The following is a 21,926-nucleotide window of genomic DNA, read 5'->3' as shown; positions in this document are numbered from 1 at the left end:
GTTAATTGAGTGTCGTTACTTGAGGGTTATGCATTGTTGGGTGATTGTAAGTAGAAAGTTAACGTCGACATGTGTCGTAAATATCTTATTTTTAAGTTAAACTGTTTTAAAAAGTTTTTTTAGCATAATTTTTTTATAACTCTATATATTTTTATGATAATTTGTACACACCTTTTATGCATTTTCTGATACATTTATTTTGTAATTATTACCCGGGCACAGGATTTAAACTGAATATTTTTGGAATACAAAAATGGTTAAAAAAAATGTTGTAATGCTGATTGTTTGGATAGAAAAAAAATTCACCTTGCCGATCAAAAATGAATATGTTTACGACCTATGCTGATCACACCCTTTCTATTCAAAATCACCTAATGATTCACCCTGACGTAACGGCACTTAATTTCAAACACCCTGTATAACGCTTTTACCATTTTGTAAACGCCTGATTTGACATTGAACCGAATACCAAACCAATCAAGCTTCTGCGAGAAGAAAGAAAAAACTTCAAAGGGAAATAAGTTTTTTGGAAACCAAAACTGTGTAACGGGAGTCATAGTAAATCAACAGATGATCCGAGGGATTTATGCGACTTATTATGTGAATCTACCAAGAGAAAATTCGGGAAACTATGACGAAAAAGTCATATCTTTGCATTTTTTCAGAAAACCATTTTTTCTTGCTTCCTTCTTTTTAACGGAACCACCTTCATTCCTTTTAGGAGTTCCCGACATTTATTTCCGAAAATGTTCGGACATAACACTTTTCTTGCATAGAGCAAAAAGTATTGAACAAAAAAATTTTTAATTTGCATCAACCTTAAATCAGTAAAGTAGTACTCATTCTAACTATCCTTAATATAATAAAATTTTTCAATGAACCGGGTTTAAAAAATCAGGATGACAATTACGCCACTTCAAAAACTATTTTTCAACTATATTTTTTAAAGTAATAATTGTATATTGTATATTGCCGATCCAAGTACGACAGTTTGTATTTTTTTGGAAAAGGTCAATTTGAACTTAACTTCAAAACCCTATGCCAGACATACAGATGTTATTTATTATCGTCTAAATTGTCATTAGAGTTGACTTTTTCAAAACAGACCTGAATTAATGGCTTATATACCTAATAATTAAACTTAATTCAGTTAAGAGCTTTTGAATTTACGCGGTTGTTTGCCCAAAGCGTTGTTCGCATTAATTAATTACCAAAGTGGAACTAGAGTGATTGAGTGGTCTCCTACGTTACGTATGTTTTTTTTTTGATTGGTCCATAAGTTAAGCGCATTAAATAAAAGCTTTTAAAAACTGGAAAACCTGCATAAAATATTTGCTCTTACAGTTACTTAACTCTAGATTCTAATGGCTCTTTTAGTAGATTTATACAACTTTCGAGCTAGCTATGGAAAATAAATGAGACCTTCGCCGTTGCTTTCATTGCGATCGATGCAATCTGCGGTCATTCATTGGACGACGTCATCGAAGACAAATCGCTTCGGGTTGTTTCCGAACCTTGATCTCATTTCTCTTCGCCCGCTATAAAATATGTCTACGAAAATTTAATTTAACTACTGGTTTTACTAGACTTTTTAGCACCATCAACTTTATTTACTAACAACTTATACTGGTACTTTTTTTCCTCACGTTATAAATACAATTTTTGTTTGCTTTCGTCCGAGTTACCCTCTGTTGTCTTTCACCCCGCCTTAAGTGAATTCGGCGTGGGTATCAGTGCATTGGCACTTTTCCTCGCAAACAATTAAGAAGAAAGCCTTTTAAAACTTTTCGATTGGCTCGAAAATTCGACGTATTTATTAATGGCATTGTTTGCTTTTCCAAAACGTCTTCGGAAACTTTGGACCAATACTGTGGTGTAAAAGTATTAGATGACTTCTTTTATAATTTTTTGGCAACAAAAATTATCATGTAAGGTACCTGCGGCATACAAGGCCCGGCCCACACAAGTGAATTTGATCAAAATGCTGCCCAATATTATTTATCTTAAAAAAATAGCTAAAAATGATGAATAATGAATTTATTTATAAAAAGTATAAATGTTAATGGTAATACAGTACTTTATACTATTTTTCCGTTACACCTAAAATTGTACAGTGTGGTCGAAAAGTCGTACCTAAATTAAATACTGATAAATTTTTTTTTAGAATGACGTTAGAACATTTTTAATTTAGTTTCTTACTTGTTCACATTTTTACGTAATTCATTTATTTTTCAGTGACAGTTATTAAAACTTATTTTAACAACACCAACAATGTGTATTATTGAAGAAAAACATAAAACAGTTCTAATTTTAACCTTGAATTATGATAATGTACATGTAATTACAAAAACAATATTACAAAAAGATAATCATAAATATTTTAGAGAGAAGGGGCAAAAACGAAGATGAGATATGGATATTTGAGTACTTTGAGTATTAAGAATTTCGCAAGTATAATCTTATTATTTAGGGAAATAAACAAGCAGAACTATTGCGGACTATTGCGTAGCAACGCGAATCAAAACAAAAGTTTGTTTATTTATAATAGCCAGGTAACTAGATCACTGAAATGTAATGGATTTAGCTCAAGATTTTTAAGCTGGAGTTTCTGACTTCTGGCCAGCTTTTGAGGAAAATTCGGCTGTGTGCGGCGGCTAATAAGGCCCACCAGCCAAAATTCGAAACTTATGTTTATTTTTTAAAGTCCGAAGGGAATACCTCGAAATTTGCACCTCTGTAAAAAAGTCAGTTTTAGTCGCGTGGTGGTTAAGAAGAGTTTCGGCTCATTAAATAGCGGGCCTTATTAGACACTATAAAATATTATTTCTTTTATTTAGTTTTCCATCAACGATGCCACCGAAATTGAAAAAGCGAGCGAATTGGACTATAGAACAACTTCAAGCTGCCATTAGCACGGTAATAGATAGAATTGTCCCAAAGAAAAGCTACACAAAGATATTCAATACTCTTCGAAACCATCAAAGATCTGGCGTCCTAAATAAAAAAAAAGGTCGATCCAGTGTATTAACTGCCGGTCAAGAAAAACAATTTTCTGAAAGAATAATTCGTATCTGTGAAATTGGAATGCCGCCAACACCATTGTTGGTACGTCGCTCTGCATAGGTACAAATTCTTGAAAATAATAACAGGTACCGATTTGATGCTTCCAAAGGAGTCGCTGGTAAGGATTGGCTCTATGGGTTGTTGAAACGTAATGTCTAGGCGCTTGTGAACCCTTCCCCTGTACAAATGTTAAACATATTTATAATGGGTGATCACTTTAATAAATTAGCTAACATTTTTGATGAAATGAATTTGCACCAAAATCCAGAGCGTTTTCAATGTGAACGAAAAGGGATGCCGAATAAGTATTCATCACCTTGTTATCAGCTTGTTATTGAGTAAAAAGGTGCCAGACGTATTTGTTAGTTGCACCTGAGCGCGCAGAAAATGTTGCCATTGCTGGATGCTGCAATATATTGGGAAATTGTATTCCACCTATGGTCATATTTAAGGGAAAACGATTAAAGCCTGAATGGGAAGAAAACCTACCACCAGATGCCCTAGTTAAAATGGCCGAAAAGGGTAGCATGGCCAATGATCCTTTTATTGATTTTCTAAGCCACCTATATCGTTAGGGTCCAGTTGCTAGTTTTTGATGAAGCTGCTAGTCACCTGGACATTTTCATAACCGAGGTTGCAGACGAGATGAATATAAGGCTGTTCTGCTTGCTATCTGACAGCACACATGAACTGCAGCCTTTAGATAAAGCTGTTTATAAGTCCTTTGAACATCACTGAGACCAAGAAGTTGTCAGGTTTTGAGAGGCAAACAGAGATCGTCGTTTGAACAAATCTGGTTTTAACAAAATTCTCTCTAAAGATTGGTCCCAGATAACATCCTAAGCGGTTTTCGAGTGACAGGCTTTTATCCACTTGATCATACTGTAATTCCTGAATCAACTTTTGCCCCACTAGCAACTGAACGTCCTTACGCTGAGGAATATGAAGGAAACAACGTTAATGCTAATAATGTAAACAACGATACTGAGTCCAGTAATTGTAACGATAACATTATTGATATTAACATGCAATTCAGCGATAATTCAGACGACTCTAAGATGACATTGCACTTAGTATGTTAAGGAAAAGTTTCTAATAAAATCCAAAACGATGAAAGGTATGAAAGAGCTGCCAAGACTGATAATGCTATCTCAGATAAGACACAGACACAAGAAGAAAATGCAGATCTTAATAAGTCTTTTAAGTAACTTCTTTCTACACCGGGAGTGTACAAATAATAAGAGTTTAAAAAGAAAATCTCTAAATTACAAGGCACAGCTGGTAACCAAAGACCTGTTTTTTTCAAGTTCTAAATGCAGACCTACAATATCCAAAAAAATTAAAAACAATTCGTAGCGTCATCATCATCGAGTGGCGTTAGGAAATCAAGAAAGAAAGAAAATGATGTCCAAGAAAACGAGTCTTAATTTTTCACAGAAACTTCCACAGTTATACCTTTTACAAAACTTCTGGATTCCTCCTGCGTCGCTTTTTGCTGAGTCGAACTTACTGACGTTGCTCCAATGATCCTGTTTGCTTCTTCAGAGCTTGACTGAAACTGGCTCGTATTTTACTCTGTACCTGCTTATATATTATTGTTAAGTGTTTTAATTTGTAATGTAATAATTTAATTTAATGCCTGGTCACATCACCATCCGGCTTCAAAATCATCGGTTATCAACTCTCTTGTGTACAGAGCCTTCTTCTCTCTAATAATTTCCACATTAAAGATATTAAACGTTCCATCAAAAAATAAACTTCACCACAACCTTCCAATAGCAATGAGGCCTAAAGCAATCCTACACTTACCACTATGGTCCTTCCTTACATTCAAAACATCACTGACCACATATCAAAAGTTCTAAAGAAGTATAACGTCAAAACCAGATTTACCACTTGTCCAAAAATTTCTTAACGTCTTCGGTCCGTCAACGACAAAATTCAATTTGGGATGCCAGGAGTTTACAGCATTCCATGCATATGTGGTAAAGAATGCATTTTAGAGGCCGGACGAAAAATATCAACTAGTCTCAAAGAACACGAAAGAGCCTTTCGACTAAGACATAAAATTTTATTGGAAAAAACTAAAATTCTTGCGTGTAATCAGTTCTTCTACCAACGAAAAATCCGAGAGTCTATAGAAATCTATAAACAACCTAACAATCTTAACCGCGACTCAGGTCTCTACCTGTCACCAATATGGGAATCAGTCATCTGAGACGATGTTAAACTACATTTGAGATGCCTGGAGTTTACAGCATTCCATGCATATGCGGCAAAGAATACATTATAGCTAGGCTCAAAGAACATGAAAGAGCCTTTCGACTATAAATAAATAAATTCATCAGCTGTTGCCGAACACAATCACGAAACCGGACATAAAATTTTACTCGATAAAACTATAATTCTTGCTTGTAATCAATTCTTTTACCAACGAAAAATCCGAGAGTCTATGGAAATCCATAAACAAACTAACAATCTTAACCGCGACTCGAGGCTCTACCTGTCACCAATATGGAAATCAGTCATCCGAGACAGTGTTTATGCCCGTCATTTAGCTCCGCCCCTCTCAAACAATATATAAGCAGATACAGAGTAAAATATGAGCGAGTTTCAGTCCAGCTCTGAAGAAGCCAACAGGATGATTTTCGAAACGTCAGCATGTTTGACTCAGCAAAAACCGACGCAGGAGGAATCCAGAAGTTTTGTAAAAATAAAACGATTCTTGGCATTGCTTTGTGTGTAACAAATCAGTGCATTTAGATATGCGAAGCTGTGTGTCTTGTGGCGCTTGGTGCCACGAACTATGTATTGCCTTCACAAAAGACATGGACGACTATATCTGCGTACGCTGTGATTAGATTGAGTTTTTTCTTTTCAAAGAGTTTAATTTGCGTTATTGTTATAAAAATTCTTTTATTGTGTTGGCTTATTTAGTTCGAAAAAATATGTTTTATGGAAACGTGGCATTTTATGATTTATAACTGTTTATATAAACTATTATCTTGATTCGGGTCGTCGGTTGGAATTACTTCCTAACGTTTCGCTAGCACGAACGGCGAGCTTCTTCAGAGGTCCTTCCATCTCCGATGTTGGACGTAGACTGACGATTTCTCCTGCGCAGGTTGTATTTATGCCGATTGGTGGTGGGCGGGGCTTGTTCCGCTTCGGTTGGTCTCGGGATATCGATCGGTACTCTTCGGGCGTTCCTAAGGATCGGGTTCCAGATTTGGTTGAGTCTAAGGGTCTCCTCCTTTCTGTTGAAAGTGTGTGCAGGAGTCTACCGCATTCCGTGTTCATGCGAAAAGGTCTACATCGGAACTACCAAGAGATCAATGGGAACGAGACTTAAGAAGCATAAAGCAAGCTGCAGGCTAAGACAGACAGGGAAGTCTGCAGTAGCTGAACACGCACTGGGCAGCGGGGAACACAGGATACACTTTGAGAGCTGTAAGTTACTAGCATCGGTCAACGGCACAAATACAACCTGCGCAGGAGAAATCGTCAGTGTACGTCCAACATCGGAGATGGAAGGACCTCTGAAGAAGCTCGCCACTCGTGCTAGCGAAACGTTAGGAAGTAATTCCAACCGACGACGGCCTTTAAACCCGAATCAAGATAATAGCTTATCAACGAGCCGCGAAAGCCTTAACCAATTTATCATGTTTATGTAAAGACTAAATGTACATCTCTTTTAGCCTTGTTTTAGGTGGGCCTTTATAACCGACCACATTTTTTTGTGGGCTTTATTATTAACCGAATGTTCCGATAAGAAAACCAAACTGAACTTGTACCTGTAGTTTCATTTATGAAAGTCTGATTTAAGATAACATTGGTATTTCGTTATTTTTTTTTGTCTGTGTTTGCCAAATAAGGCAATTTCTTATTAACGGAACTTTATTTACCGCAGATACCTAATTCGCTTTTTTTCATAGATTAAAAAAAATCTATGACCACGTACTGAATCAGTCTTCTTATAAATAATTTTAACAATTATAAAAACTCGTTTTGATTATAACCAGGATTTGTATTTACATATACTACAGGATGCGCATAAAGAAATCACAAGAAATTGTACACGGTTAAAAATAAAAGTCTTTGCAGACTCTGTGGATCATAAGATCCATACAGGCTCTAGCATCTTCAGAGCTACAATGTCCCCGGTCGCCGCACTGAATGTCCCTTTTCAAATAACGCTTGACAAGTTGCTTAAGCGATCGTTTGTAGGGCAGTCCATTTCTATGAGGAAAGGTGAACGCTGTGTCCACGACGGTGTGGTGCAAAATTTTGAGACCTTTCAAGTCGTTTTCCAAACCATGTCCGATCAAAACCGTCTCCGAGTTTATTATTTTCAGCAAGTCTAACTGGACTCTCTCGAAAGGAATTGGAAATGAGCGGTTAAAATCTTTCTCCGTAATCCCAGAGTAGCGAGAATTGAAATCCACTATTTCGTTTTTCGGCAAGACGTATCTGTTGTATACGGTATTGCCCTTGGTGTCCACCAAAGTGACTTTCGTCACTTCGAGACCTGCCACCGTGTAGGACATCTCGCAGTCCAGAGCGAACACTCCATAGTTTCCGTCTTCGGGAATATAATATGGCGTTTGTGTTTCTAAAAATCCTTGGTACACTATATCCGTGGGGCCATTCCACACGTGCCTTTTTGCTTCGCTGCAGCCTATCGAATTTCTGCGTTTGCCACAACACTGGTACTGCAACGGGCCGTACCCACCAATTTCGGACCTTAGCTTGCCCCAGTGGTAGGTGCACATGTCTAGAGTTAAATACTCTGTAGCTGTGGTATAAAATATATTCCCGCATCTCACACAAACTCTGTCGTGAGCAGTAAAAGCGACCGATCCGGGTACTTCTTGCTTCACGTTCCTGCTGTGTCCTATATAAACCACCTTGTCTCCACCGTGTTTGAATGGGTACCCTAAGAGTGCCATATCCTCTATTCGCAAAGTGTAATTTCTAATTAAGATCTGCACGAAAGTGGCTTCTTTTAACGTTCCCTTCTCATCTATCGGCTGTTTGGTTGCGTCTTTCCTCAAAGGGTTACTTTTTGTGGGGGTGCTATGAGCGTCTCCTGATCTAACGGCTTTTTCTGAAATAAAATTGAATAATTGTAGTTAACTTACTTTAAAATGGAACTGTTTTCTATATTATCTGTTTTAAGCTTTTATAGAAAAGGTAGTAGTGCCCTACCGCTCTTTCTTTAAAAGTTCTTACGCTGTTGACCCAAATCTAATCTAAATTATCCGGGCGTCATTCAACATTTGACATTTTCTGCATGTGAGTTTTTACTATTTTCCTATCTAAACCATATCCTGAGAATTGCCTTAAATTAATTTAAAAAAACTAAAACTCCTATTCTTTCAACGTTCTGCATTTTATACAACATTAAAATTAGGCTTCCTTTTATCAGAGAGCTTACAAAACATTACGTATACTTTTTTTATAAAAAATTTAACCCTGTTAACATTTGTTTTCCGCTTACAACTTAACTCCTTTTGAAAATAATCTTCATCTCAGAACTGGATTAAATTAACTCTTACTTTAAATTAATTCAAAGTAATACACAGGATCGATCAAAATCAGCTGTCATATGCATAAAATATACAATAAGATATTAATGGAAAACACTCCCTCGGATTTAATTTTAGAAAATTATCATATATTTATGTGTTTCTAAAACACACTTCTTAAAAAAATAATGGTCGGTTTAAAAGAAAGCGTTTTGTTTATAACTCAAAAGGGATGCCATAATTTCACCAAAAACCTGGGTGCAATGGAAAATAGTAATGGTAATGAAAGCAGTGCAAAAACGGCAATTCTTTAAAATATTGGAGGAATGGTCTGTTCATAGATATAAGAAAGTGACCAATACTTTTGAACGGATTATCCAAGGGTAGTCATTAACATACAATGCAACAAGAATACCTTACTTAATAATTAATTAATAATTAACCTAATTAATAATAATAATCTTGTTGCAATGTATGTTAATGACCACACTTGGATAATCCGTTCAAAATGCGACACCCCGTACGATATAAACAAAATGAATTTATGTCAAATGTGACAACACAAATTTCAATTAGTCAATTTGTCAAAATGTCGCCAGTTATTTTGTAATTGCGACAAAAAAAATCTAAATCAAATTTACCTGCCAACGTGTGATCAAATATCGGTTGATACATTAACGGTTGCCTTACAGCATTTATCGGCGTGGATATAGAAACTTGATAAACGGAGCACATAGGAGGAATTGCAATAGGCCTTGCACTACACCAGCAAACCGGGTACATATTTACGAGTTGGGTGGTTAAATTGGTACGTCTATCTTCTACCGATTCACGACCACAATGTGAGGATTCGCCTTAGCACTCTGCAATTTATTACTACCCTTAATGATCTGTATTAAATGGTTACTTAACGAGCCGGTTACCTAGCCCTGTCATTGTGGCTGCAATGATACTGGTAACTGATAATTAATTTTTAATGGTAAGGTAATTAGAAGATTACATGAATTTTTTGAAAAACATTAAATAAATTGGTCTAATTTCATAAGTTTTTAAAAACAATTTTTTTGATTAAATTCAGTGGGCGTGTTCAATTATTTTGAATACTTCTTGACTTACTTTCACGTTAAGACTATGCAAATGTCCTTTTCGGTGGCTATAGCGGCCGCCATGTAATCAAAAGTTTTATTTTGATGTTGTGGGATAACGAAAAATTGCCATAATTAAATGATAATGAATTCTCGCTTGGGCGTTGTATCAAATTAAACTACAGTCTTACTAGTATTTTTCTATAATATTTTCACTTTTGGGGGTTAGTACGCAAATGGCCGCTTACATGTACTTAATCCCATTTATTTTAAGGCCTAAATGGAAAATGTAATAAATTTATTTTCTATTTTGTTCTAGGCGATATTTTTTTTCACCAAATATAGTGAACACTGGATATGAATGTCCCTGAATGAGCCTTTTGACCGATGCCTTAAACGTCGCTGAGAGGGCACCATGTCCACGTAGCGTTGATAAACAAGTCTATAAAATAAGTTTTTCAATGTTATAGGCATAGATTTTAGTACAGTCGGAAGGAGTTTTATTTCCAGACAATATAGATTATATAGTCGCACATACTTGTGTGATATCTTTCAAAATAGTTGGCCATGTCAGCATATTTCATGGTTAAGTCTTTGTTATTACCAAGTAATAATGTGCAACTCCAAACAGGGATTGTACTTTTATAGTAGATCTTACTTTGTCACTGACATTTATGATACCCTAACTGTGAATAAGGATGGTTCATGCGGATGGCCAAATTGAGGGAGTTAAATAGTAATGTTGATAAAATAAATCAGAAATTCGTCTTGGTAATTTTTCTTATGAACGTAGATATAAATAACGCCAGAATAAATCATTTGCCATGAATTTTGAAATATGAAATAATGAAGTTATTTTTTTGCAGTTAAGTTGCTGGTTTGAATAACTTTTTGCTCTCTTGTAAAATTTTGCTTTGAAGCTTTTTTTACGATATATTTCTACTTATCTGATACTGTGTTCTAGTTCTAGTTTCTAGTGTTTATGTTTTTTACCATTTTTTGTTCGCTTCAATTAAAATCTATTATATTCAACTGATGCTTGAAAAATCTTAGGTTAACGGATTGACTTGCTATAACCCTATAACCGTATAACTTGTTTAACAACACAATTTACTAAAATAGCATCCACTACAAACAACAAATTTGAAAATTGTCATATCTATAATAATTGTAATTCGCCTTTGAACAGAAAAATGAAGAAAAAACAGCTATGTGACTTTTAAGCCTAATGCTTTAAATTTTGCGTTTTCGGTAGGATTTGAAAATAATCGTGAATGGCAAGTTTATGAACAACAGAAGAATTGGCACGGGTTTGGGAGCAACGGGATGTTCTCGGAGATTTTATCGCACGGCTTTAATTTTGACGTTTGTCAATTCTGACTGTCATATCAGTGAACGTATTCCAAAATGTACCCAAAAGCTAACGTCGTAGAAAAACATATTTCTATAATTCGGCCTGCAAAGTAACAAGTTAATTGTTTACAGTCTACAATTTAATATAACATAGAGTTCGCGTTATCCTAAATTTGTGATTAAAATGTTTCAAGTGAGGTACTGAAAACTTTTGAGATATTTAACATATATATCATAGCTGTGGTCCCCTATAACGGTCCCATGAACGGGAGGTTTCGGGTTCAGGAAGTGTGTTGCTTTTTATGAAATCCGATAATTTGTTACATTTACTAATGATGTGCATTAACATTTTAATAAAGTCAACATTAATTGGTCAGGGTGGAAAGGCACTGCCTTGCAAAACACGTAACGGCAGCTGAACTTCACCTCATATACACATACGTTTACCCATTATGGCTACCGGCTTCCCTCCAATATCCGCTTTTTAAATTTGCATTTCAATTTTTCCCGGTCGCCTGTTAAAAGTAGACGCCACTAAAACGCAAACAATGGATAGGGTTTCGATGTGGGTATACATCTAAAAATTGAGATTTTTCGCATGGAGTGACCTCAAAATGGTAAACAGGTCTATAAATAGAAGGGGATTGGCATAGGCTGATAGTGACCTATATTCGGTATGGGCTCTCCGATGACCCGAAAATATATAATTTATTGTTTTCTCGCTGGGGGAAGGCTTTTGTTGTTCTCCGTGCTAATTCAATTTAAATTAACGTAGGAATCGTACTTCGGGCGAATCGTTTTAGGGGTCCAACGGTTCAATGAAACGGAAGATAATCCACAGGTAATTGCTTTTTGATTGCAGGTAAATTTATTAGGCCAAGGAAAGATAACGCCTGGCCATTTGGTTATGTTAGAAACAGAGGCTTGAACGTAAATCCTATAGGCGTTTCATTTCTTAACATTCCGAATTCTCAAAAGAGGAGGATTTTTGATATTTGGTAACTCCGCGGACACAATATCAATAGCAATTAGTTTTCGGGATATAATGTAAACTTGGTATTTTTCTTATGGAATACTTTTGAAAATCAAAAATTGGGCATAGAATCACTACTCATTTTGCGATTCTATTCTAGAAATGTCGCAAACAGTCCATCTCAATTGCCTCCTATAATATTTTCGTTATTTTTTAAAGTAAATTATAGCAGTCCATAGAATAACTAATAATATCGGCTACATTGAATTTTTTTCTTAGATACAAATGATTACGTAAAAGAGATTTTAGGCTATTAAAAACAAATTGCTCTCGAATAATTAAAAGTTACTACGTACATATTTTAGCCAAAAAATCATTTGGCTAGAGATTTGATTTACTAGCCATTTTATACTAATTATTATTTATTAGGGAAAGTCTTTGAATGTGATTAAAAAATATTTTAATTATACAAAAAATGTTGTGAGTTCAGCAGTCCAAAGATTAAATTAAACAAAACGCTACACACAAAAACAACATAATTGAAACTAGAAGGTTAAATAGAACGTGAAAAAATCTTACAACTTAAATTTCCTGCTCAACTTATTTGTACATTCCTTAATGTTTTTCTTTTATATTTTTATTAGTGGCCTATTTTCAAATTTTGAAATTTAATTTCTTACTGAACTTGCAAGGGTACTTTCCTGAAAGTGATCTTTGGTACATTGATGTAGACCACTCCGATCTCCTTTCACACAACGACAAATTATTATTTCTAAAATTTTCTATTGGATGATTCGGGGCCAGAATATACAAACGTAATTTTTGTGCGGGATAATGATACTGAAGGCAAGAAACTATTGATTCGATATGCGCGGTTATATACAAGTAAAACACTTTACAAAATGTTTGATGTTTAAAAACTATTTGCTCATTTGTATACTTTTGGGGCCATATTTTTGCTCTATCACGTCATTTTTTTGTAGGGCTCTATATCTTAAAACATGTTATTTTATTAATATACACACCTATTAGGCATGATTTTTAAATTAATTAATTTTTATATAATTAAATGTGATTTGACAACACTGGATAATATTAAATTTCTCTGCAAAGCGACAGAGTTGTCGCAGAAGCGTTGTAACCTGCCTGTGCGCACTTTGGTTGTATTGGTTGTGCTGTGTTCGCGCCTGTTGTCTCCGTTGTTGCGTACTTCTAGTGTTCTAGCACGTATAAGTATGGAAAGAAGACATTGTGTCAAAAGTCCAAATAACTATAGTAGTTATGTTGCAGTAAAGCAAAGGTAAACTGTAACTTATTTTGTGAAAAACGTGCACCGCTTCGTTTGGTGTAAAAAAGACAAGTCCTGGGCTCATCATACTGTTTGTTCGGTTTGCATTGAAGCATTAACAAACCGGCAAAAAGGTAGGAAGAAATGTTTAAGCTTTGGCATTCCTATGGTATGGCGAGAATTTAAAAATCACAGTGATGATTGTTATTTTTGTTCATATAATGTTATAGGGTTCAACAGAAAAAATAAGAAACAAATTGTGTATCACTATCTTGACCTTACTATTCCACTAGTTCTTCATGGACCAGATATAGCGATACCTACCGCCTCCAAAGAACTAGAAAACGTCATATTGTCAGAATCAGAGGAATCTAATAATTTTGACTCCGATGTTATGGAGGGTTCGTGGGTCTTGAATAATACACCACTTTAATGTACTTGGGCGAGATAATATTAATAAAACTATTAAATATATTTACATGATACGTTTACATTCGTCGTCGCAATTTTGACATATACTAAACAAAACTAAATGTTGTTACAGACTTGTACTTAAGAATACAGATTCCTACTTCAGATTTTAGAGAGCCCAAAATGTTTAACCAGAGCGAATTTAATGATTTAATTATAGATTTGCGCCTTCCAAAGGATGGATCCTAATTGTTAGCTTTTACCGGGGATAGCGAAAAAAAGTTATGTCAACATTTTACTCAGGAAGGACCGCTGGCGCCGGTTTATTGACGCAACTAAGCGTAGTTTAAAATGCGTTTTAGTGCGCCATGGTAATTGACTGGTCTCGGCTCCCGTTGCATGTTCCGTACATTTAAATAAAAATGTAGGACTTCTTTTGAAGAAAATGAACTCTAAGAATATTAGTGGATGCTATGTGGTGACCTTAAAGTCCTGTGCATGCTCCTAGGACAATTTCGATGCTTTATTTGTGAGTGGAATAGTCGGACAAGAGATAGACGTTGGACTCTAGAACAAGCCTTACCTACACCTGGTAGTAGAAATGTATTAGAAGATAGCTTAGTTGACCCCAAAAAAATTTTACTGCCTCCACTTCATATCAAATATTTGTGCAAGTGATTTCCAGCCATATCTGATTCCAAGGCAAAGAATTTCAAAACACAATGACCAATATCCAGAAGTAATTGATAAGTTTCTTGGGTACTCGAAGGACGAAAACTACAAAAGTATTGTTCAAAATATGATACAACACAATCGTCTAGATTGTACCTAATATGAATTTGAAATTAATTATTTTAGAAATGTCGTTTTTTTGTCCTTTAATATTTGCAAGAAAAACCTTGCGCGATACAAACAAATGCATAGAATTTTTGAAATCAGCCAAATTTGTATAAAATGCGTTTTCAAAATAAAAATATCCGTCAAAAAGTTTAGTTATGTAGACCTGTGTAATCGTTCATCTAGCGTCTGACACTTGCATTCAAGGCTTACAATATTTAAAACGCCGCATATTCAAATATTCGATTTGTTAACAAAGCATCGGAATGTAAGCGAATGTAGCGTACGACACCTTTGATCACCGCGTAAGCCGCATACGCTTGCGTTGACGCGCGCACATCAATTCGAATCGAAGGCAATTACGCAAAATTGCCCACGGCGTGAACAAGTCAATGTTTTTGTCACAACGTCACAATCGATTTTCAATTGCACCGACGCTTGATTTTTTTCTAACCCGTGTATTTTCCTACCATTAATTCCTGTTAACTTGAACACACTTTATGACCCGATCATCAGTTACTCGTTGTGTAAAAAGGGTCTCATTAAAGCTGGAACCCTTACGCTTAAGTAGAATGCCGAATTAAGGATAATTAGCAAAAATTTAAAGGGGTAGGTTGTGCAATTTCCATATCTCTTAAACCGGGTTGGACGGGGTTTTTAAACTTATACTTAAGCTTACGGTAGTTTTTCAAAAAGTATCGATGAAAAATTTGCCCAAAAATTTTTTTTTGGTTAGGCTCTGATGGCCAACAGGTGGTTTGGAAATTTATTCGTTTTCAAAATAAATATGAAAATAATATTATTTTTATGAAAAAACTATTGTTTCCCATTTACAAATATACTTTTTAGATGACATCTTATATTAGCTATTTCGCCTTAAATTATATTGACCCATTTATTTTAAGGGATTTCTAATTTAATTAATTCTGTTATGCGGTGTATCTTGTAGTTTTTCAGTGTCCTTGCAAGTATATTATTTAAAATCTGGCGAGTTGGCAATATATTTACGATCTTTTTACTGCCACCTACCGCTATCAATTACGGAGCGGGACGAGAGGATAAACGTAAACCACTTACCTATCACTTAGATGGATCACCTTCCTTTCTTAAAACTTGTTCAAACAGTCGAAGAAAAACGGGATTTTCTTAAGAAAATTGCACGATTATTCACTTTTCAGATACGAAATTCGACCAGATGGGAGCCGTATTAAAGAAAATGGATTGGTGACGTTTTAAAAAACGTTATAGCATCTAAGGAACCTAAATATATTTTTTCTACGAATATTATGAAGTTTTTATTTTCAATTTTCAGAGATTACTCCTCTGTGAAATTTACTTGTAGTTGTGCAAATTAATTACGTAATTACAAAATGAATTATTAATTGCGGTTCATCTCTTTACATAATTACAAAATTAATTAATTACTGTGGTTCATCTTTATTTTTTAATCTACGCTAACTGTTTTTTGATTTTGATTATTACCTAAAGTTTCGGAATTTAAATTCAGGTAAAATTGTGGTCCGTAATAGAAAATAATTTTATACCTACCTGTGTTTAATATTCTTTGGTTTGGTATACTACTTAGTTTAAGTTTATTAGTAATCATTCTTATTTCGCGTGTAATACAGCGTGTGTTGAATCGTGTGCGAATTATGCAAAATATGTGCGAGTCTAGTGTATCTCAGGAGATGCTCCCACCAAAATGTGGAAAACATTATTCTATTGAAACTAAGGAAGTTATAAACAATGCAAGCAAGCATCTTTAGGAGAAACGGCCACATTGACGAAAATTCCAACATCAACTGTAAGGAAAATTATTTCAGCGAGGAAAAGAAGAAGCGATGCTAACATTTTCTCGAGTGTAGATGAAAGTGATCAAGATATAATACGGCGTAAAATTTACCAGTTATACGAGGAACAAAGCGTGCCTACATTAATTAGGAGACTTGGGTAAGATGAAACCGGTCTTAAATGTGGAAGAACTACTTTATGGAAGTGTATTCAAGACATGGGTTTTAGATTTAAAAAAATTGACAAAAGGCAAGTTTTAATGGACTCTTTTAGAATTCGGAAATGGCGAATGGAATATCTATAAAAAATTAGGATTTACAGAGAACGACAAAGGCCAATTATTTACTTGGATGAAACCTAGTTCGACACTTATGATACCCCAGAAAAGGGTTGGGTTGACTCAACTGATAAGTGCAAAACAAACGCGCCATCAAAAAGAGGTAAAAGAATAACTATTTTGCAAGCTGGCTCTAAAGATGGTTGGATTCCAAATGGACTTTCTCTGTCTGCGCTGATTTATTTGAAAGTTGGTTTAAAAACAAACTAGTTCCAAAAATTCCTCCAAATAGCGTCATTGTAATGGACAATGTAAGTTATCACAGTAGACAGTTGACTAAAACCCCTTCCTCGTGTGACACAAAAGCAACAATCCAAAACTACATGTATAATAACGACATTTATTTTCACGAAGATTATACCAAAAAGCAATTAATTGAGGTTCTACAAAGCTTGAACCTACAATTAATTTGCATAATTATCACGTCTGTAATAATTACGCAAAAAATCTAGGGCATACAGTTGTAAGGTATATTTAATCCCATGGAACAAGTTTGGCACCAACTAAAATCTGCCATTCGTCGTAACAATGTTTTTCCCCGTATTAACTCCAATGTCCTCAAACTTATAGAAACCGCAAAGTTGGGCAAATTCTGTTAAACATATAGAAAAAGCAGGACAATCGTATATCCATATTGCAAATAATTAGAATAGGCGATGATAGCGCTAGTGATACTGATATATTATGTGAATAATTTGAAGTCATTTAAGTAGGTAATAAAAATAATTTGTAATTTTATTTTTGATTTAAACATAAATACATACATAATTTAATAAATATTGTTTAGTGTCCTTCCCAAATAATTAAATTCTAAGCAAAGTACTGACCTGTTCGGCCATATTTCATTCTTACAGCTTGCCCGGGTCTTTCCTTAATTCGTATCAGTTAGTCATTTTCTTATATCTATGAACAGACTTTACCTGCCAACGGCCATGAAACTCGGGTCTGGTAGGTATTGAAGGACAGAACATTAGAGATGGACTCTCAAAAGTCTTGGTAATTAAATATTTTTTTTGTTTATTTATAAATCCATAGCTTAGGAATATCTACTCATAATTACATTTTTATTCTTAATTTAATTATGTTTCACTATCAGAGTCGTCATTGAGTTTAGTTATAATAGGATTTATGTTGTTTTGTATAGAAATGCAAGAGTCCTCGATTTTTATAATGTACAATTACATTACATTTTTTTTTATAAATTTTATAACACTGGAACTTAAAGTAGGAGTAACATTTTCTGCTCTGACCTTTCATTTTACTTAGTTCCACAAATGAGTTAAACGTGCAGTGATATGGGGGAAGAAGTAAAACAGTATGCCTAGGCTGTTCAGCTCAATAATTTAGGAAAAGTTGCGCTTTTTGTAATCGAATTCAAAATAAATGTTTTCTAGCAAATATTCCTGGATTTCAGTTTCTAAACTTGATAGGGTTGGTGCTTTACGTAGCAGACGGCTGTAGTAGCTTGCGTTATCCATAACAATAACACTGTTAGTGGATAAAAGGTTGTTTTGAAACAAATTTGCCAAAAGTTAGGAACTTGTATCTTCATGATAATCCAAGCTAGAACCCTTAACATTCTTTCGAGACAACAGTAAGCAGTTTGAGACAAATCCGTCTTCTGACCCAGCGGGTATTATGGACATGCGTTTCCCTATATTTCAAAGTGCTTTCATCTGACACTTTTGAGTCGAATCAATCCATCTTTTGGATACAGTGTCATGTGTTCATCAAAGTAAATTTTGGATCTGTTGTCTAATCCATATTCTTTTAATTTCTCGAAGGTAATTAAATCTGGAAGTATGCAACGTATGTGATTCCATTACTATATGCCTTTTGTCTATTTTGCAGAACTTAAATCCCATTTTACAAACAACTCTATGGAGGCTGGCACGGTTTTCATCTTCTAGATTCTTTTTCAGTTTTTCCAAGGTGGGAACAACTTCGTGATAAAGACAATATATTTTCATCTTATTAGTTTCTTATCACTATTGTTTATACGGTGAGTTTGAAAATCACTACGTTTGGCGTTTTTGTAAGTAAACAAGTTTCTTTTAAAGCTTCTTGTTTAATAAGTCCTCTACTCATTAAAGTTTCATATACATTTTTCACAACCTGTTTGGCATCAAACGACAAATACTTTCGACGCGACATTGTTATATTTTATTAAAATACCTCTTTCGAAACGCAACCAGAAATGTTCAACACTCCAGGAACCTATCAGAAAGGATGAAATGTAGCTGGCCCACCCCTGCCTTATTATTCAAGTAAGAATAAATCTTTTGTTAATAGTTTTATCTAATAATAATCGTCAAAGTTTTATTGGGGAGGTTCCGTCGAAAGCCAACACGATAAAGATTGAGACGAACTATACCATCGACCTAAGTACAGGGTGCGGCAAAAAGGTAGGCAGGATTTCAAATACTGGTTGGTCGGGTTGCAGACAAAAGTATGCAATTTTCAATTATCGATATGGCTTGGAGCGGAGTGCATAGTGCTTTTGTTGTCCAGGAGTTTATTAGAAACGGGGAATCTGTAAAAGCGACGCAGCGCGCCTTTCGTAATCAGTTTGATGTTGGTCGTCATGGCGCGGTTCCGGATGGTAGAACAATTCGTCGGTGGGTTTTACACTTCAGAGAAACAGGTTCTGCGCTTAACCGAAAATCTACTGGCCGACCAAGGACAGTAAGAACACCGGAAAATGTGAATGCAGTAAGAGTTTCCGTACAACAGTTTCCAAGGCGTTCAGCTCGTAAGCATGCAGCTGCCTTGGGAATTCCCGATAGAAATATTCGAAGAATTTTACACAACTCACTCCAAATGCATCTACACAAAATGATGGTAGTGCAGGAATTAAGCGCAAGAGATTTTGAAACCTGTAAAAATGTATGCCGGCATATTCTTCAAAACATTCCCGCTGTATTCATGTCTAGCGATGAAGGTCACTTTAACCTCTTAAGTAAGCAAAACCTCCGTTATTGGTCAGAAAATAGTCCACAGGAACTTCATGAGCGACCTGTTCACAGTCCAAAAGTCACCGTCTGGTGTGCAATCTCGGAGTTCGGCGTGTGGAGTCCTTACTTTTTTGAAGAAGATGGAATAACGGTAACAGTCAACGCAGATCGATATTTTGATATGCTTAACAATTTCCTGCGTCCAAAAGTTGAACAACGATCAAAGAGAACATCTTTAGTTCCAGCAGGATGGTGCTACATCGCACACAACGCATCGCTCACTAAATCTTCTTCAAGAAATGTTCCTAAACAAAGTGGTGTCCTTACGGGGTGATCTTGGCTGGCCGCCATGTTCGTCTGATTTGTCGCCTTGCGACTTTTTTCTTCGGGGTTACCTGAAAGCGAGAGTTTTCACACATCGTCCGCGGACTTTGGAAGAATTAAAGGCAGCCATAAGACAAGAAATTGCCTCAATTCTCCAAGAAATGATCCATGCGCTTCCGCGGGAACCTACAAGAGTGCATCGACAATAATGGCCGTCATTTAAAAGACATATTTTAAAAAAAATAACGTTCCTAAATGGCATAAAATGTACATTTCAAAAATAATTAAAAAAATTTATTAACATCCCAAATAGTACCTATCATTTTGCCGCACCCTGTATTATCCATGTTTCGAAGAGCACTGAACGGCTATAGTCAGTTAGTTTTTTATTTAATCTTTGATATCTTAGATGAATTTTTTTTTGATAAGGGGTGTCTTGTTATTAAAACGTTAATTGGCTTAACACGTAAATGTAACACAATATGCTGAACTAAGAAGTTAGTCACACAAAAGGGGGCAACGAATTAAGCTCCAGATGTTAGGAGCATCGGTCGTAATTAAAATTTTCTTTGTGACGCAGCTTGTAAAGCAAAGAGGTCTACGCCAAAAGGGTGACATTTTAAGCTTATTATGAGCGTCCCAGTTTAGAAAGTTAAATTTCCAGACGTTAGAAAAGCGTCCGCCGTTACGGTTACGACGTCGCTATGGACGATAATATTATAAAGCGAAATAGTACAAAGCTGAAACTTTTAATACCATTAAATTACACATAGTCGATTTGGTTTAATTTTTCCAACCGGAAAAGTTGCGACGTGCATGCGAAAGAAACATGAACCGTGAAAGTTTCATATTTATTAGCGATTTCCACCCAAGCACCCCCGCTTTGTACTGGCTGGCACCGCGTCATTTTAAGCAATGCAGTCTATTTCCGATAAACCGTAAATTCATCGATTTAATTATTCTCCGTCGGAGATTTCTGCCGAGCCAAAGGACGCGTCTCTTCGAATTCTACTGCAACGACTTCCTGACTTTGTCTACTGACATTTTATAAGAAGGTAAATGTAAGCAGACATGAGTTTATAACAGTAATACCGAAACGCAAAAATTAAATAAAAATTTTTGAATTTGCCTTTTTATTTAGTATTTAGAATAATCCTATAGCTTAGTTTCAATGTTTTTGAGATATTGTGTAGTCCAGCACACGATAAATGGTCATAAATTGTCTGGCCTATCATAAACGGAAGGTATAGTTTGTTCCAATCTCCATCGTGCTGGCTTTTACCGCAATTCTGGAAGTTACCTGCCGACGGCAACACAACTCGAGTCCGGTAGGTATTAAAGAAAAGAACAATAGGGACGGACTCTCAAAGGTTATGGTAATAATAAAAAATGTTTGTTTGTTTAGGTGGGTATAATCCTATTAAATTACACTAAGAAAAAACAATACATAATTCCATTTCTTAATCTAAATGTCTAAATCTAATTCTGTTTTACTATCAGAGTCGTCGTTGAGATTAATTATAATAGGATTCATGTTACTTTGTAGAGAACTGTAATTTTATAATGAATTTTTATAATGTGCTTAATTACATTTTTTATCAAATTTATAGCACTTGGACTTAAAGTATAAATAACATTTTCTGTTCTGACCTTTGATTTTGCTTGGTTCCACAAATGCTCTATAGGGTTAAACATGCAATGAGATGGAGGACGACGTATAACAATATGCCCAGCCTATTCAGCCAAATTATCCCATACATAATTGATTATGAATTTAGGACTTCCAAAAGTTGCGCTTTTTGTAAATGAATTCAAAATAAATATCATTTTCTAACAAATATTCCTGGATTTCAGTTTTTGAACTCGATTACACTGTTATTGGGAATATTTTTGAAAAAGTTCGACACTTGTATCCTCATAGTGATCCAAGCTGGAATCCTTAATATTCCTTGCAGACAACAGCAAACAGTTGGGACAAATCC

General features: G+C 35.2%; 1 protein-coding gene across 3 annotated transcripts in view; it reads left to right on the top strand.

Annotated features, from left to right (window-relative positions):
- The window catches only part of LOC132698003 (uncharacterized), a 192,394-nt gene that overhangs the window by 9,049 nt on the left and 161,419 nt on the right, over positions 1-21,926 (top strand). Inside the window, exon 2 of one of the 3 annotated variants that reach the window (XM_060663822.1) lies at positions 2,838-2,916. The exons of the other annotated variants lie outside the window; for them this stretch is intronic. The gene's annotated coding sequence lies outside the window, so the exon portion shown is untranslated. The remainder of the gene's footprint in view (positions 1-2,837; positions 2,917-21,926) is intronic. 3 annotated transcript variants of the gene reach the window in all.

The sequence above is a fragment of the Cylas formicarius genome, unplaced genomic scaffold, assembly GCF_029955315.1.
Source record: "Cylas formicarius isolate icCylForm1 unplaced genomic scaffold, icCylForm1.1 PGA_scaffold_2__14_contigs__length_35257938, whole genome shotgun sequence".
Classification (NCBI taxonomy): Eukaryota; Metazoa; Arthropoda; class Insecta; order Coleoptera; family Brentidae; genus Cylas; species Cylas formicarius.
This window is presented reverse-complemented; position numbering and strand designations above follow the sequence as displayed.